We start from the raw sequence: 19,844 nt of genomic DNA, 5'->3' as shown, positions 1-19,844 counted from the left end.
AGGGCAGTAAGATTGTAAAAGGACATAAGTCTTACTCCTGTGAAGGGATCCTACGAAATCATACACTATGCAAGTCAGTAAGATGTATAGGGAAACTCAAGGGAAATACAGGTATAATTTTATATTCTAAATTGCTGCATGCTGTATCCCCCCTAATCATTGCCTTTATATAATGTCCTAAAAAGGATAAGAGGTTCCATCATGCATCCCTAGTTTAACACAGATCTGTCGCCTTTACATTGTGCAAACGGCTGGCACACCAAGTGCCTATAACCATGTAGCGTCAAATCATGTTCAGAACACAGAGAATGTCTTTCTTCTTTATAAAGGTGCAGAATTGTTTTACAAGCTGAAAGGTAAGTACAAAGATATTGCTGTATGAAACAGAAGTTTAGATAGGGATAAAACAGATTCTTAACTATAGTTCATTTGGTAGATAAGACTAATGTCCTCAGCATTTCCAAGGGGCATACTTATGAAAAATCAATTTGATGAAGGAAAAATCATTAATCTCAGAGTGGAATTTTACACATACCAGGAAAGTCACATGGAGAATAGGCACAAGGAATCCCTGGTTGCCAAGGCAACTATAGTTTTAATTTCTCTACTAAGCAATCTTCCCCATTATCCTCAGTTGTACCATCCACATTAACTAACGTGCCATGTCTTCCTGCAAAGAGTTTTAGGATGTTGTTCTCCTGAGGGCTAATCAATATAAGAGATTCCCCATGAAGATAAGCCAGGCAAATACATCATGACCTAATTTCCTTTTCATTTATCCAGTAAATCAACTATGAAAATAAGAACTGACCCATGTGTTGGGGGCTAAAAGTAATGACAGCTGACCTAATCAAGATTAAGAAGTCGTCGATGTTTAAAAGAAAAAAAAAGGGAAGACATTATTAATACTGTATTGAATCACACTTCAGTTTAGCATTCTTTTGTTAAAGGTGAATATAGATTGTGAAGGTTAGAGAACACTTCTATAGGCTAATTATTTACAGAGATGGCAAGCAAAACAGAATTATATTAGAACATTGAGGTAATGATGATATAAATTTAGCATAATTTGTCAGTGATTACAAGTCTCATAATATCCCTAACATCTTCATTTGTTCTGAGAACAATCTGTAACACTCTTCTTCTCCCGTTTGATATCCTTAAAGCACGTTCTAAACAGTACTATTTGAGTATATGTTATGCATGTCTTTAGCAGACAGAGAAATTTAAAAGTAAAAGGGATTATATGACATGCAAAAATTACTAATAAAAGAGCATGGACTAAAAGCATTATCCTAGAGTGATTAGTATTTGAAATTTCCCTTCCAAAGGACACTAATCATACCCATATTTCAGAATGAATATGATAATAAGATAGCAAAAACATTGCAACACTTCACACAGAGTAAATAATTAATTTTTTCCCTTTATTTCTTCTTGTTTATATTTTAGTAATTCAAATGAAGTGAATTCAATGGAAGCTATGATCTTCAAGGAATTTCTTTTTTATGAGAAGTGAATCTGGATAGAGACTTTTTAAAAGGTACAGACTCTGGATAATTTGAGCACCTGCTGTTTATGGTGATGAGAGAGAAAATAGGAATAAGCATAATTTAATTGAACAGAATAACATAAAGACATAGTGGATGTTACAGGGGAATGGACTAACTCATCACTGACTTTGCAGAAGTAACAACCAGGCATGGGGAGTTGTAAAAATTTACAGTCTTTCCAAATCAGATTTAAACTTCCAGATAAAAATGAAGCTGACTCGCTGACTTGTAGTAATTTGGAGTTTATCTATAGATTCAAAATCTTAATTTTGAATTAATACATTAGTATATCCATATATAAAGTGCAAAAAAATATATATAAGCTTATCGTCTGGAAGGTAGTGTTGATCAAAAGAGTAAAAACATTCTTCTCTCTTTTTCCTTAAGATTATTTTTGTATTTATTTGAGAGAGAGAGCACAGATCACAAGCAGTGAGGTGGGGGAGAAGGGCCGGGGGAGAGAGAAAAGCAAACTCCCAGCTGAGCAGGTAACTCAACCCAGGGCTCCATCCCAGGACTTGAGATTATGACCTGAGCTGAAGGCAGATGCTTAACCGACTGAGCCATCCAGTTACCTGAAAAAACAAACAAACAAACAAACAAACAAACAAACAAACAAACAAAAAAAACTAACACTTTCAAGGGTAGGTAGGTAGATGGGATTTTCCTTATGAAGATTACAAGAATGTGGAACATCATTCTATGCCAAATCTTTGGATTATTTGAAGGAATTAGAAATAACATAGTTTCTGGGTGCCTGGGTGGCACAGTCAGTTGAGTGTCTGCCTCTGCCTCTCCCTACTGCGCACTCTCTCTAAAATAAATAAAATAAGTCCTTAAAAAATAACACTGGTGTAGAAATATAAAATAATACATACACCATTGGTTGTGTAATGTGGAACTCAGTGTTCTTGAAGCTCAGTCACACAGGAGAGGATGTCTTCCCAAAGGCAGGCTAGGAGCAGAAAAAGACATTGTCCCTATTAATAGAAATAGGAAGTTGTTGCTTAAGGAGCAATTTTATGTGCACAAGAATATTCCTGTAGGTGAGAGAATGGTGCCATCAGGAACAATTCTTCTATGATGATGTGGAATATTTGCATTATTGACTCATCCATGCTTAGATTCATATGAAGATTGCATTAAAGGAAGGTTGTAAATTGGTGAATGTGCATCTTCAGTTTAAATATTTCAAAAAGTGCATTTTGCTTACACATGCGTATTTGGGGGTTGTAGTTTTTACTGATATCACAATTCATACCTAACTAGAAATGTAGTGAAGACAAAGATCAGATAGAAGATTTTTTTAAAAGAGTATATTTATTTATTGGAGAGAGTGAGAGTGAGAAGCAGACTCCTCACTGAACAGGCAGCCCGATGTGGGGCTCAATCCCAGGACCATGACCTGAGCCAAAGGCAGACGCTCAACCGGATGAGCCACCCAAGTGCCCCCAGATACAACATCTTGAAGAACAGTTGGATCTGGAAACATCACAGATGTTCATCCCAGAATTTAAAAAAAAAAAAATTGTGATTTGGAAATAAAGTTGTGTTTCGGAAGAAGAGCCAAGACAGTACAGAGAGTTCCTCTGTATCCTTCACTCATCTTCCAGTAAGGTTAAGTCTAATGTGTCCTGACAAGTTTTTCTTTATCCTATTTTAATTTCCTTTTTACTTTAGAGATTTATCTATTTTCTTTATTATCAAAGCTTAGTAATTCGTGTCGGCACAAAGAACCGTAATAAATAAATCATAGGCTATATTCATTTCTCTAATTTTTACAGGGTTTTCCCCCCACTCCAGAATACAATCTAGCATACTACATTGCATTTATTTATTTATTTTAAATATTTTATTTATTTATTCATGGGAGACATGCAGGGAGAGGCAGAGACACAGGCAGAGGGAGAAGCAGGCTCCTGTGGGGAACCTGATGAAGGACTCGATCCCAGGAACTCCGAGATCACAACCAGAACTGAAGGCAGACGCTCAACCACTGAGCCACCCAGGTGCCCGTACATTGCATTTAGACATGCTATTACTTAAGCTTACTTTAATCTGTGACAGTTTGTCTCCCCTCTCAACTTTTTAAAAGTTGTTATTATTTCTATCTAGACACTTTCAGTGGGTTCTAGTCAAATCCTTATAGATACCATCCTTCTATTTGGTTATATCTGAATTTCATAGATGGTGCCTTCATCACATCATATCAGAAGGTACCTGGTATCAACATGACTCATCCCATCACTGTTTTGATCACTTAGTTAAAATGTATTATTTTCCAGATTTTCCTATTGTAAAGTTACTGCTTTTTCTTTTCCAAACTATTCAGTGGAAGCAAGTCACTAACTTCAGCTCACACTCAAGGGAAAGAGAATCAATCTCTATGTCTGGACATAGGCACAAATCATCATAGTCTTTATATATTTTGAGGGAGATACTTTGAATCTACTCAGTTATTCTACTTCCCCTTTAAGTTTTTGACCACAAAATTTAATATTTTTAATTTAATTTTAATATTCTTTAGCCCACAATAATTATTATTGTGATGTTCTTAAGTTGATTTTCTATTAACTGTTAAAAAATTATTTATAACACTTGCTAAAGATGATAAGGTATATTCTTTGAGAGGGAAATCAGGCTCAACTCCAAATAGAAATGGAAATGCAGGGATTTAGAGCCTAGGAATACAATGTGTGTCAGTGGATGGAAATTATTTAGAAAGAGCATCAGGGGTAAGGGAGGATTCTGACTAAACCAACATGACAAGATTCTTGCTGTAGATAGGCCCAAGTGATGTCATATCATCTGGGGGATAAGTAATTTGACCAGATATCGAAGGTGTTTAGATATTGAGGATGGTAGATTCATGCTAACATGACCACAGGATTCTTGCTCTTGAGAACAAGGACCAAAGATGCAGTCTCATCAAAAAAGGGCTTAGAGGAGCCTGACTAGTATTTGGTTAAGGACACAGCCTTTGTCATTACCTCATTCCTTTTGCGTTTATAAATCAGAATTCTTCTCTAAGAGAGATCTGAACCTTTAATTTATTTATTTATTCAATCCTTTGTATCAGTTTGATTTCATGGATATTTATTTTATGGTAGGTCACACTGGCAGCAGATTCTCTTAGCTTACCTTTTTCTGAGGTTTCTGAGATAGATTCCTCTTCATTCCTGAAGGATTTTTATTTTTCCTGGATGTAGAATTCTTGATTAAAATTTCATTTCTTTAGTCTTTGGAAAATATGGTAGTACTTACTTCTCATCTCCAAGGTTTCTGATGCACATCTGCTCTCATTTCAATTGTTTTTCCCCTGTAGGTATCTTTTCTGCTGGTTTCAAGATTTTTCTCTTTGCTTTTATTTTTCAATAGTTTGATGTTCCTTGACGTGCACTTCTTTAGATCAATCCAGTTTAATGTCCACTCAGCTTGTCTTTTTCTATAGACTTGTATACTTTCATCAAATTTCAGAAAATGTCACTCATTTCTTTAAATACTCTTTTTCTTCAGCCCCAGTCTCTTTCTTCTCTTCTTCTATGATGCCAGTGACACAGATATTAGATTTTTCATTATGCTTCTCCGGGTCCCCAAGGTGTTTTTCATGTCTCAAGCCTATTTTCTCTCTGTTATTTAGTTGGACAGTTTCTAAAATTCCACTTCACATTCATTGATTCTTTCTTCTATCTAAATTTTTAAAAATTTTTCTTATTCCCATATATTGAGGAGTGTTTGTATGTATAAAACATACATAATATACACATATATTTACTTACATATGTGTGTTATACATATATTACATATTATATATGCTATATAATATATATAATATATATAATATATATAATATATATATGAGCTCGATCTGGTTACATTTCTGAAATGCCTCCTATCCCTATCAAGTCAACACCACATGGGGAAACTTTCTAAGTATTCTTCTTCGTCTCCGTGTGAGATCCTGGTGGAATTCCAGGAGGGACAGCCTGCAAGTACATGCAATTCTCCCTTCATTTATGGTCTGCTAGAGCTTTATACCGTCATGCTGGCCCATATTTAGCAACTTATTTAAATTTTCTAGTTAAATATACTCACCAGATTATATGACCAGGTGTCTGTCCCAGATAAGCAAACACTCAGATTTCATTTCTGTTCTCAGGGACCTATCCTTCCTTAGATTTCAGGTAGTTTGACACTCAGTTCTCTGTCTTTTTAAGAAAAGTCATTAATTGGTAGTTGGTATAGCTTTTTATCTTGTTCTAAGGTGAGGGGGCAACATTCTTTTCAGTTCTGTTAAACTGACTTGAAAGCTGAAAAGTGTTGGTTTTAGGTCAGAGCTTGAAAAAAATGGAGTGTTGCTCCCACCCTTAAACAAGATAAAAAGCTATACCAACTATAGTAGAGGAATTATGAAGTGGAGAAAAGGAAACCTGTTATCTCTTCCCAAAGACATCTTATTAATATAAGTTAAATAGATTAATCAAAAGACTCTCACTTTTTGTTTTACATAAAATCTTGAAATTTGAATAACGAACTTGAAGACAATCTGTGAAGAAACTATATCCAATTGGTTTAAGTAAAATGATACTGCATTGAATTCTTTTTTTTTTTTTTTACCAGCTATGTTAAAGCATTTTGGATAGATTGATAAAAAATAGTAGAATTAGAAATGATATTCCTTATTTCCACAGAAAAAGTAACAAGGCAATTGAGTACTTCTTCTATAAATGCTATTCTATACATACAAATTTACCAGTACCCTTCCTTAAATTCAATTGCATAAATCAGAATTAATTTTATCATATCATACTTAATTATAATTTAGTATTTCAGCATGCTTTGTAACATAATGTTCCATAAATCTGATGAAATATAAACCAGCAGATGAAACATTGATTTGGTTAACTTAACTAATGTTATCTTCCTGAGCAACTGTAGAGTTGTTTTCACTCTTTATCAAACACATTTTCCCTCAAATACAATATTGCAATTACAGACCGTGCATGAAAATGTCTGTGCATTGTACTAGTGCCAATGAGTAATCTCCTGTTTGGGGCTATAAACATTTCGGTTCAGCTGTTCAATGCATGTTTACATAAGCTCACATCTTCCCACTCAACAAGATTTCTAAAAGAGCACAGCTCAGTGAAAAACTGAAGAGGGAATGATGAGTGGAAAACAAGTCTATTCTTAACAAGCTATAATCAAATCATTATATGAAGCTTTATTCTTCTGCATTTGGTATGATAGTCCTTTAGCAAAAGATACAGAATAGGTGGAAAAAATTGACAAATAATATTACAATTCAAATTGAAATTATGTGTATCTTAAAAAATAGATGCTGAATCACAAAAAAGAAAGATTAATAACTGCATTTTCCAAATGGTTCTGTAAGAAGTTTTGTTTCCAGATACAGGTTACATATGGAATATTGCCATCTAATACAGGTTAGGTGCCATATGCTGAAAATCACAAGAATTTATTCAGGAGGTAACACATTGCCCAAATTTCTAAACCCAATATTCAAGAACCAAAATTACTGAGTCAAATACTAAGAGAAAACATTATGAAAGAAAAATATGGACAACTCCCCCAACATCACTAATTTTGATGAATATTTGAGCTCTTTTTACCACTAAATCGTGTATGTATACAATGACAAGAAATGAGTGATCAAAGGTAAAATGTCTGTTTTGCTTTTAATGAAATAGTATACTACAGTGCAAAGCAGAAACATTTTATAAGTGATCCCAAGTCTATACCCAACCTACAGACGGACAAATGTATTAATGGGCAAAATCAGGCATCAAATTTCATTTGAGGGCTTCTGTACCAAGCTTAATGAAAATTAAACCAACCCAAATCAAGTCAGGCTCTGCTTCTTGGAGATTTTATAAGATGGTAGTTGGAAAATATTTTTCTTTCATATCTTATCATCTAAAGACATGTGAGTTTTCAACTTGAATACATGTATTATTATTAATTAACAGGATACAGAAGAATATTATAATCTGTTACCTGTCTAATAAGATGTCCAAATAAATTTAAATTTTGAAAATATAAGATAAATATAAACGTTATTGAGTTTATATTTGGTACACATAAACTCTTATTAGACTATTTTACCATTTTAATGAGGGCAATGTGAGTGTACATTTTCCTGTACATTTCTAATCTCATCTTTAATTTTGACAATCAATTTTAATGGATATCATAGTTGAAAAATATACCTCTGAAGGAGCCATAAATACAAGCATCATTGACTCTCCTTACTAAACTATGATGCTTATCGTAAATATATCATTAATTAAACAAATATACATATTTCTTTAATATATATGTGTATACAATTAGTAATATATGCACAAATATTCAAATGTACGTAAACACAAGAACACTGTTATGTGTATGGGAGTTTATTTTTAATTTTTTTTAAGATTTTATTTATTTATTCATGAGAGACACAAAGAGAGAGAGAGAGAGAGGCAGAGACACAGGTCGAGGGAGAAGCAGGCTTCATGCAGGGGGCTCAATCCTGGGTTTCCAGGATCAGGCCCTAGGCTGAAGGTGACGCTAAACCACTAAGCCACCCGGGCTGCCCTGTATGGGAGTTTAAAAAATAATTCAATTTTTTTGACACTTCTCCCATTGAGAGGTGGAAATCTATATTTCTTCTCCTTTGTTTTGCAACTTTAAATTCATTCATCCAAGGGAATAGAGTGGCAGTTATATTCTGTGACTTCTGTGGCTAAACCATAAAAGGCAATTTGTCTTTCTTCCATCTTGGTCACCAGAACTCTCAGGGCTAGAACCCTAAGTTGGCAAGAAGTCCAATTGTCCCAAGGCCACCATGCTGTGAGAAAGCCCAGCACACCTAGTGAGGTTACACAGTGGTACGCTGGATAGCCTTCCTGTTCTCCAAGTCATGCCACCCTAAGTGCAAAATTTCAAGTGAAATTTTGAAATCAAGCCTTCAGATAATTCTAGCCTGAGCCATCAGGAGACTCCAAGCCTTCAAGTCTTCCCAGTTGAGATCTCAAGATATGTTGTCACAGCAGCCAGATGTCCCTCCTTCTTTTGATCAGAATTTCTGACCCCAGAATCAGTGAACATGAAAATGATTGTCCCAAAATGCTAAATTATGTAGTAATTTCATCAATATGTGATTGCATCAAGTGCATCAACAGCAAATGGAACAATGAATCAGGTATAACTATACAACAAAGAAATACAATACACTATTCCTGTGATGATAGAAGCATAACATTCTAGTTTCTTAGATTCTTTAACCATTTGAAACATCATAACCTTTTTCTCAGGTTGCTTATGCCCTGGTTGTCTAGAATACTCATTGTAAATGAGTGAAAATGATTCAGTGTAAATTATTTTTTATTGTGGGAAAAATATTGATGAAAGATGAAAATACTTGAGTGAAATTTCCTTCTCTTACATTTCAAATGTTCCAAAGCACATTATTAATATAATACATTTAAAGAAAATCACTTGTGCAATTGTAAAAGCAATTAGGATGTTGTCATTCTTTGTGGGGAAATAAAGACAACCTTTATTTAAAGCATTTATAAGTCTTTTCATGTTTATGACCCAATTAATATGATAACATTGTAAAGTAGTTATTAATCAGTGTTTCTGTAAATGAACAAAAGAGTCGCACAAATCATATAAACGGTAAGTAGCATACCTGGCAAATAGTTAAACAGAAATATATGAAATCCATATTTGAATATCTTATTGTTGGTAAGAGATAGTTGATTGTAGAAATAATAAAAGCCTCGTGTGCAATTTGCTTAAAATTATCTTATTCTACACATTGTGAATTGCTAAATCTATTTATGATGCTTGCACTTGGAGTTGTAACAAAAATTCTTATTTCCATAGAAGATATGCATAGGAGATTACTCTGTAGCAGGAGTATATAATGTCACCTACAACAAACTGAATTTTGCTTTAATGGAGAAATAGTTCTTTGTAGTCTTTACTTAATAAGCAGATGCTGTGTTTTGTTCTGCTCTGTTCAGAACTGTTACCGTGCCAATTATAACTTTAATCCAAATCCTTCCTCTTGTATCAGAGAATGATTAATTATTTTTTGTGCCTTCTGTTTCTGTAAAAATCAGAAATGGTCTTTTCAGCTTATATTTACCATGCTTCTCCATTTAACTATGTTAATCAGTTATATGAAAGTTATATAGACATATAAATACATATATGTCTCTGAACCAGAAATAACCACTCCCTCCATTTTTTTTAAATTGAACAATTTAGTGCACATTATTACTTGCTTAATGTAATTGTTGCAAAAACAAAAATTCTTTACATTAACCCTTTTTAAATTTAGTCAATTCAGCTATTCCAGGGGATAGAGTCAATGAAGATTTCTTTTAGTAGATTCTACTTTTAATTGTGGTCCGATTCATACATACACATAATGAGACTTTTGGAGGCACCTTTCTGGAAAATAAAGATGGCATATTCCAAAGTATATTACTCTGTGTTAAGCAGGTAAATATATTAAAGTATTTACCTAAAAAGTAAAATTCTACATAAGATCATATTTTTGGAAATCTTATCAAACATCTTAAGAAGATAATATGAGGATGTAATAAAATCAAATGTCATAAATAATCTCAGATTGCATTGCTAAAATTATTTTCTAATGTCCACTTCTCCTATTTCAGATGGCTTTATTGCTTTGTCCCTCTCCATTCTCTAAGGTCGACTATGTAGTCAGAGTGAGCCATGCTTCCACTGAAATATCCCTCTCTCTTCTTATAGATATATATAATGAGCAGATAATCAATTTGAATGAAATTTTCTTCTAAAAACACATATTTCATTACAAATATTACTTTTTGTCTAAGACATATGTGACTTTCATTAAATTATTTTTCTTTAAGATTTACCTCTTTATTTTTTTTTAAAAGATTTTATTTATTTATTCATGAGAGACACACAGAGAGAGAGAGAGAGAGAGAGAGAGAGAGAGGCAGAGACACAGGCAAAGGGAAAAGCAGGCTCCATGCAGGGAGCCTGTCGTGGGACTCAATCCTGGGTCTCCAGGATCAGGCCCTGGGCTAAAGGCAGCACTAAACCACTGAGCCATCCAGGCTGCCCAGTTTGTCTGCATTTCTTATACTAAAACAAAATAACAGACTACAAAAGCAGTTAATAACATAATAAATAATAAGTGAAGTCTGCATAGTAATTTTTCTTAAAAAATTGTTTGATATGATCATCCTTTTTCATGAAAGCATTCAATATATTTTTTCTGTCTCACTGGCTTATTTTTATTATGTTTATATCACTTACACAAAAATTAACCCACCTACCAAGAATAAGGAGTGCATTTCTTGCCAAAAATATTTGGAAGTTGGTCAGATTTATGCAGTTCATTGTGTGGCAGGTCATTGGTGACCTTCAAATACATTTTCCAAAAGGAGAGCTAATCTGTTTATGTTTCATTGTGTTTTCAAATTCAATTGCTAAGTGTTTAACAGCAATTGTAATTTCAACTCAGTAACTGTGAATTCTATGCTTTGTTTCCCATAATCTGAATTTTTATGGTATCTTCTAATTTATTTATATTTTAGATTCGTCTTTTCTACTTTAATCAGTTGAAATGTAATTTTATTACATACCTTGTCTCCAATAATCAATCATCATAAATTCTTGGAAGTCCTTGGGATTATTTGTTGTTAAATTTGCATTCCTTTGCTCGTGGAAGATCTCTCTCCTCTCTCTTTCTTTCTTACTTTGATTATATACTCTCATTTACCAATATTTCGTGGAACCAGGTGTGGCCTGGGTCAGGTGTGTATTTCACCAAAGATAGTTTAATATTATCTTTCATTCTCCTATGTTGAGAAGGATTATGGGCCAGAATGTGGGCCAAGAGAGCAAGAAGGCTTTGACCAGTGGTTAGGGATTGCTCCCTCACAGGGTAGAAATCACAGGACATATGACATACTTAAATGATGACTATATTCTGTTTGCAACAGCCCTAGTTTATATCCGTTGTCATTGCTCCTCATTTAGTGTAGCGCCCTTTCAGGTTTTTCTTTTTATAAGAAGACACTGTTGCTTTTCCTCTTCAACCTTTCTCAGATGCAGCATAATAGAAACTTTTGTTCAAAGGACAAATTGTGCATTTAATAAAAACTTAAATATAGGATTTCAATATCTCAAGAATTTTGATGATGAATATGTAACTTGAATAACACGTCGGCATTTGCATCCATTATGGAAGCTGTCTCTCTGGACAAGGACTTATCATAGGCATCTGTATAAAAATACTGTGCATATCACTTTCTGAAACCTGACTTTACATCTAGATCAAGTATCTACTGTTCTAAAGGGACTTCACTTATATTCTGTTCCAAGATTGCTTTGTACATATGTAACATGGAATAATAAGTATCAGTGTGTTGCTCCCTTAGTAGAAATTTAGATTTCTCTTTCAACTTGTTCCAGATGTAATTGTTCTTTTTCTTTTTACTGCCTGTTGTTAATCAGATTTTGGAAATGTTTGAATTCTTGAGGAAATCTGTTGTAAATCACTCTACAGGCTATAATGGTGGTGGATATCTTTTGCTTGTTATTTATTTGACATCAGTTGAAAATATTAGTGAAATAGTAAAATATTCTTTAATTAAAACAGCTAACAAACATATCTCTTGAAGCTTTTGGTGAATTGCACTTGTTGAAAACAAATATTTCAAATGTTCCAACTGGAAGACATTTACAATTATCCTTATTAAAGCAAGAGAGGTCCTAACAATACTAAATGAGGAGAGCTGCAGTGCTGTATGTGGATTAAATGTGATTTTTGAATCTCTCAACTTGTCAAAATAATACTTTAATAGAACACTCATTTTTTAATTGGATTGGCGGATATTCTCTACCAAAATGGAATAAAACTGAGAAAGGCTTTGACTCTTCAGCCTCTGACTCTAGAAAAAAAAAATTGTTAATAGTCATCAGTAGAGATAACTTATTCAATGAGCTTCATTTTATGAAATGTTTGTCAAGGAAAGACACTCTACATGCAGGAAAAAATGCAGCATCTGGGAAAAGACTAGAATGTAAATATTTACACATTCAAATGCAGGAAAAAAAATAGCTTTAAGAAAACACTCCATTAGTAGAATTTGTTTTCAGCTCAGCACTTTTGGAGAAATTACTTTTTCAATGAAAACTATTATGGTTTAAAGGAAGAAGTGTCTCAATTCAGATTTTGCAACAATAAAATATAAATTTGAAGATTGCTGCTGATGCTTTTATACAAAATAATATGATCATATTGAAAAATAGATTGATCAGGAAATATAATGTCTTTAAAGAAAACCAGGACTAAGAAACCAATTCACATAAATGAATATGCACCATACTTCTGCTCATTTTATTCATTTGTTGCTTATATAAGAAAAAAACTATTATTATTTTATTTAAGTTACAAGGTTGTGTTTTTGTTTTTGAAATAATTTTATTTTTGAATATGCTGTAATATGAATACTACACCCTCCCATATATAAAATAATATTTTGGTAAAACAAAAATATTTTTAAATTAGATGATTTTATTTCATTTTATTCTCCCTTTGACTCTGAAAATCAACCTTGTTTAGATGAAAAGTTATATAGTCAACCTTCTTTTAGACCTTTTCTTTCACCATCAGGATGAGAGTAGGAAGGGAAGTGGCAAGGTTTTAACTGGATTTCTACTTTACTTGCATCATCAGGAATGTTCCTGTTCATCCTAGATGCTGCATGGAAAATATACTGGATTAGCATAAGTCATCAGTCATGAGTGAAAGTCAATTTGGGGTAAATGGGAAATGCTGTACTAATCCCACTCTCTCATGCCATGTTTGTGCTGAATCAAATATTTGATTGTTCACTTGAACAACTCACTTCAGTTAAACTAGGAAGTAGCAAACTTTCTGTAAATGGGGTAAGAAACAAAAGTGTTCAGTTCATGTAGTATAAACACATGTGAATTGAAAAACAGATCTACCAGTAGGTCAGGTGAAAGGAAAAGAACAAAAGCATCCTTCTTTTTTATAAAAAAAAATAATAATTATTATTGAGCACTAGATACTAGATATACATTGTGTGCTAGATACTAGACATACATTGTTTAAAAAAAGAATAATCACTTACCTGGAATATATTGCAGAGATAGACATTTAAATGTTAGGAAGTTATTTATAATTAAACAGAAGAATTTCAGGCAAGTCATTTATTAAAATTAGGCATGGTGGAAAATAAGGAAAATATTTACAAACACAATGTAATTCTGTTACTGAGAGAGTTTTTAAAAAGAAAAGAGAGAGAGAAAATCCCCATAGGAAAATCCAAATCGGGAAATGGATTCTCAATATCCTAGGTTCTGAGTTATAGTAATAAATATTCTGCTAAAGCTGGCTGCAGATCTGAGATTTTTGTAGGAGCATGAAATATCCTGTGACTTTTTTCAATCGACAGTATGCCTCTATAATCCCAAGGACCTGGTTTTCAAAAGCAATATTACAAGGCTGAAACCTGTCACATTAAGCATTAAAAACTTTACATACTCGGCTCAGACCCATCACTGAGAGGAATGTCTAAGCTTTGCTCTTCCTCGCTAGGTTTGGACATACAAACCAAGAAGGAGATTCTTGTGATGTTCTGAATTCTTAAAGATATCCAAATGACAGCTTATTTTAATTAAGATTAATCTAGAATTGATTTAATTGAGGAATTCTTCCTACCCAGGGTAGTTATGATATCTCTCTTACCTTCCTTTATAAGGAGTTTCCACTTTGTTCCTCACTTTGGTTCATTTCCTTATTTCTGTCGTCATGTGCCCTTTATGGACTTAGCTCTTCTCTTTATAAATATAAATGCACTTAATTTCGAAATCACTTTCAGATTCCCAACTATTGAAAACCTTTGTAAGTTACCTTATTGATGATGTGGGTTCTTAAAAACTTTTTTGTTAACTTCAAGCTTTTATTTAAAATCAAGTCAGTCAACATATATGGTAAAATTGGCTTCAGACATAGAATTTAGTGATTCATCATTTACATATAACACCCACTGCTCATCACAAGCGCCTTCCTTAGTATCCGTTCATTTAGCCCATCCTCCACCCACTTCCTCCATCAACCCTCATTTTGTTCTCTAGAGTTAAGGATCGCTTATGGTTTGCTTCCCTCTCTCTCTCTTTCTCTACCCCCCCTTCCCATATGTTCATGTTTTGTTTCTTAAATTCTCCATATGAAAGAAATCATATGGTATTTGTCTTTCTCGGACTTATTCTGCTTAGCATAGTACACTCTAGCTTCATCCACATCCTTGCAAATGGCAAGATTTCATTCTTTTTAAAAGCTGGGTGATATTCCAGTGTGTGTATGTGTGTGTGTGTGTGTGTGTGTGTGTTGTGTGTGTGTGTGTACATGTATACTACTTATTTATCCATTGATTAGTTGATGGACATTTGGGCTCTTTCCATAGTTTGACTATTGTTGATGATGCTGCTATGAACATCGGGGAACATGTGTCCCATCAAATCTGTATTTTTGTGTCCTTTGGGTAAATATCTAGTAATGCAATTGCTGGGTCATAGGGTAGCTCTATTTTTAACTTTTTGAGGAACATCCATACTGCTTTCCAGAGTGGCTGCACCAGTTTGCATTCCCACCAAGAGTGTAAGAAGGTTCTCCTTTCTCTGCATCTTCACCAACATCTGTTGTTTCTTGTGTTGTTAATTTTAGCCATTCTGACATGTGTGAGGTGGTATCTCATCATGGTTTTGATTTGTATTTCCCTCGTGATGAGCAATGTTCAGCATCTTTTCATCTGTTTACCATCTGCATGTCCTTTTTTAAAATCATTTTTCCTTACTTGTTTTGTAATCTTTACTTGCCAGCTCACTGCTCAGTATAAAAGGTTTTAGTTTGCACATTTTCCTTGTTTAGTTTACTTTTTGTTTGTTTTTAATCAGTACCTGCTTCTCCCCAACATGAGATTTTTATAGTTGCCTGACCTCAACTCTGGGCCCTACAATTTGAGGCTGCTGTTCAGAGGTAACCAGGGAGATATCATAGCTCAAATAACCTGGCCTAAGCCAAGGTTCAATGGTTTTCTCTTTGCCTCTCACTACACTAGGCGATCAATATCCATAAGAGCTGTGGATCTGGGACTCAGTGTCAGATGTTTTATGGTCCTAGCTCCTGGGTGTTGAAGGGTTTCCTCAGTGAGTAGTAACATGTTGTGACCCTGGCTTTTGTTCCCTGCGATGCATGGCCCACTTCCCCACCAGAAATCAAACTCCGCATGCCTCTCCTATCCCTGGAATTATAATTCAGCAGGCTCATGGTTTCAAATTTTATATCCTGCTGATAGACTGAAGAGTTTATCTTGTTTTTGTGTATGCCCATATTCACAACTGCAGTGCAATATGAATTTCAGTCACATTATGCCAGAGAGTGACATAATCTAAATTACAATTTTAAGAAGATCACTTCTGCAGCCCCATCTAGATTGGATGGTATGGGCTGCTGTGGAAGCATGCACAGGAGAATGGGAAGGGAGTGAACCAAAATGATGTATTTGGGCATAAAGAAGTGAAACAAGGGCACCTGGGTGGCTCAGTGGCTGAGTGTCTGCCTTTGGCTTGGGTCATGATCCTGGGGTCCTGAGATCGAGTTCCACATCAGGCTCCCTCTGCCTGTGTCTCTCCCTCTCTCTCTCTGTGTCTCTCATTAATAATTAAATAAAGTCTTAAAAAAAGAAAAGAAGTGAAATGATAGTGTGAACACTGATAAGTGCCAATGACCTCACAGTGTCACATGGTAACAGTTCTAGCTTGTTATTAGAAAGTATGATTGATAGAGAATACATCCCCTTAGATTATTTTCCCTCATTTTTACTCACCTTTTTCAAGGTTCAGCATAGATCACAACTTCCACCCATTTATCATCCTCCGTTTGTAGAATTCACGTTTATTTTGTTTTATTTTATGTTAATGGCCTCTGACACTCTTTATCTTTAGATAAATAACATCCCCTATTTGTGTGTCTGATGTCTCCTTTCCTAGTTCCTCAAAAGCAGAATAATGTGGTACAATTCCTTTGTTGATAATAAAGTGTCTGTTATCAAAAGGAGTTTAAAGTATAATTTTCTTTAGCAAATTTTGAGATTGTGGAGGGTAAGATCAAATCCAAAATAAAAGGGAAATGTAAGTGTGGAATGAGTTGAAAGTAACACTCATTTGCCTCCCAGTATTTCCTTTTGCCTTTACAAGTTTGGTGCTTATATTTGTTCCAAAATATCTCAAGTATTTTGCCTGCCCATGAAAGATACTGTCCTAAAAATAAGTAAGTAAGTAAATAAATAAATAAATATCTTACTCTTTAAAACCTATATTATTTTTATAAAACAGTCCCAAAACAAGGGTTTAAAAAGTTGCACTGTGACATGCATTACTATGAAAACAATGATGACTCCAATTGATCTTATGCTTAGTCTTTTACTTTTTTTTTTTTAGTATTCTACATTTTTAAAAGCACTGAAAGCATTAAAAATGTACAGAGCTAAAGAGAGTAATGTCAATTGAAATCTGAAAAACCCTTACATCCACTTTAGGAAATCATTATGAAAACAAAATCTAGATCTCACTGCCATGGTTAGTGTCGTTTGAAGAGTGTCATTACATATACCTTCACAGAGCACGAGAGCACTTTGAAATACTAAACACTTGACACCTAGTCAGCATCACCTTAAACAATTTACCTAAATAAGTAGCTTTTTTAACAAAGAACTTTAAGACATTTTTTAAAACATTAACAGAGAAATAAATGTTACTTTCATAATTGGGATGTGAGGTGCTTAAAACTGTAGGCATTCTGGACACGAAGTAGTGACTATAAAATGACTAAATGCCACAATATAAGGAATATAAGAAAAATTACCTGATTACTATTTCATTCCAAGATAGAAACATTCATTAAATTTTTAAAAGACTATCGTCATATCAAAATTTATACAGGAGACAGTGAAAGATATTTTACCATTGACTCTTCCTCATTTTCACCTCCTCACTGTACATTTCTCCATCTTTTGCAATAAGGTCGTTTTTGTTGGCATAAAGAGACATAAATCAAAAAAAAAAAAAAAAAGAGACATAAATCTATACTTTCTTTACAGTAACAACTTCACTTGTTACTCTGGCCTCCTACTTTCTCAGTGGCATTTGCCAAGGTTTACATGGAGCTTTTCTATTTGTAGATCTGCCCTTCCCAGAACATAAATCATGTGTGGCAACCTCGGATCAAAAGCCTCCTGCTGGAGATGGAAAAAAATTGGCAGATTGTAATTGAAATTCTTTTTCCCCAGGCACTGCACAGTCCCCTCCCTCGACCTCGGGAGAAACTTTAAATTTCAAAGTTAAGGTAGAAGTTCCTCACCTATATCTTAATGCCCAAAATCTGTCAAATGTTTGCTACTTTTATCATCAAGTTATGTGTGTAGAATTCTTACGATCTTTTTAATTTGAGTGAAAGTCAACTATTCCCTATGATGGTATCGATATTCGATATATTTTTCTTAATGATTGACTTTGGTACACAATTCATAATTCTTTTCTTTTTCTCCTGTTCAATTCCCTTTTTTTCTCCCCTCAGGCTAAAATTCAGAGATACAAAATACTTCATAGAAAGATAACTTATTCTCCTTTTAATTAAAATATTTCTCAATAATTATTTTATTTCTCTTATATTTATTTACATGTGATCCATTTTGTAGTTCAAATAACTAAAATGTGGCAAATTTCAAAGACTAATATGAAACCATGAACACATTACCAAAATCAACCAATAATAACTTTGTAATGTTTTATTTATAGTTCTATTTTAATTTTTTAATTTTTTTCAAAGATTTTATCTACTTATTCATGAGAGATACAGAGAGAGAGGCAGAGACATCGACAGAGGGCTCTCCACGAGAACCTGATTTGGGGCTCCATCCTAGGACCCCAGGTCATAGCCTGAGCTGAAGGCAGATGCTCAACCACTGAGCCACTCAGGGGTCCCTATAGTTCTATTTTAAATAAATATAGGATTGCAATTAAAGTCTAAGTATTTGGGGTGGGGTGCAAGGGAGTGTCTATCCAGAGAGAGACAATTAATATCATAATTTTTTCAAAATTAGGCAATAATATTATATATATTATATAATAATTGTAGCATAATTGTTGCCCAAAGACATTCAGACCCAAATTCCTGGACCCTGGAATATGTTATATTGCTTAGCCCAGGGGAATTAAGTTTGTAGATGGCATTAAAATTGTAAATTAGCTGATTACTTTATAATAGGAAGACTCTTCTTGGACTTTCCTGGTGGGTCCAATGTAATCACAAGTGTCCTTCAAAGTGGATAGTGAGGCAAAAAAAGGATCAGAGTCAGAGAGACATTTAAAGATAGCATACTGCTGCTGGCTTATAAAGGGAAAAAAGATCTGAAGAAAAGAAAATTAAAAAAAAAAAAATTCTTACAAATTCCAGAAAGGAATGCAGCTCTGCCAACACCTTGATTTTAGGACAATGAGATTTCAAACTAGATAATAAATTTGCGTTGAGTTAATCCACTAAATTCATGGCAATTTCTCATAGCTGTACTAGGAAGCTAAAACTAATACATGTACACTATAAATGTATGTATTCAGAAATCATAAATGGCATTGTTTTATATATACATTTTATAGTTTATTTGTCCTTGTCTACAGATTACACTGCTCAATTATATTCCCCAGTCCTCCCTGACTTTAGCTGTTTTCATGAAACCGGCCGTGTCCATGAAGAAGTGAGCACCATTTCAAGGCAAGGCCTATTGAAAACACCACGAAAATTCTCCACACTCTTTCCACCGAAAGCAGCAAGCCGAATATAGAGAAGGAGACCTTAGAAGCTGCAGAACCCGATGCTCACAGGAGACTTGATCTCTGAGTGACTATATGGAACAGAGCCTCCATTCCTTTCCTCACTGCTGACATACATAGAACTGTGACAAGACCAAAAGTACTATGCTATGTCACTGATATTTGGGGTTGTTTACCATGGTATTCTTGCTTCTTACCTTCTCAAAGATAGTTTTCTGCTCAGCATCCCTTCAAAAGTACAATATTTAATTGTAACTAACTGGAATTTTTTTTCCCTACAGCACAGTATTTAAGGCCTATTGATAAAGTTACATAAAAATGTAATCAGCTAATTCAATTACTAGAGAGTTTTTAATT

The sequence above is a fragment of the Vulpes vulpes genome, chromosome 4 (assembly GCF_048418805.1).
Source record: "Vulpes vulpes isolate BD-2025 chromosome 4, VulVul3, whole genome shotgun sequence".
In the NCBI taxonomy this organism is placed as follows: domain Eukaryota; kingdom Metazoa; phylum Chordata; class Mammalia; order Carnivora; family Canidae; genus Vulpes; species Vulpes vulpes.
The sequence above is the reverse complement of the archived record's forward strand: the minus strand, read 5'-3'. Positions refer to the sequence as shown.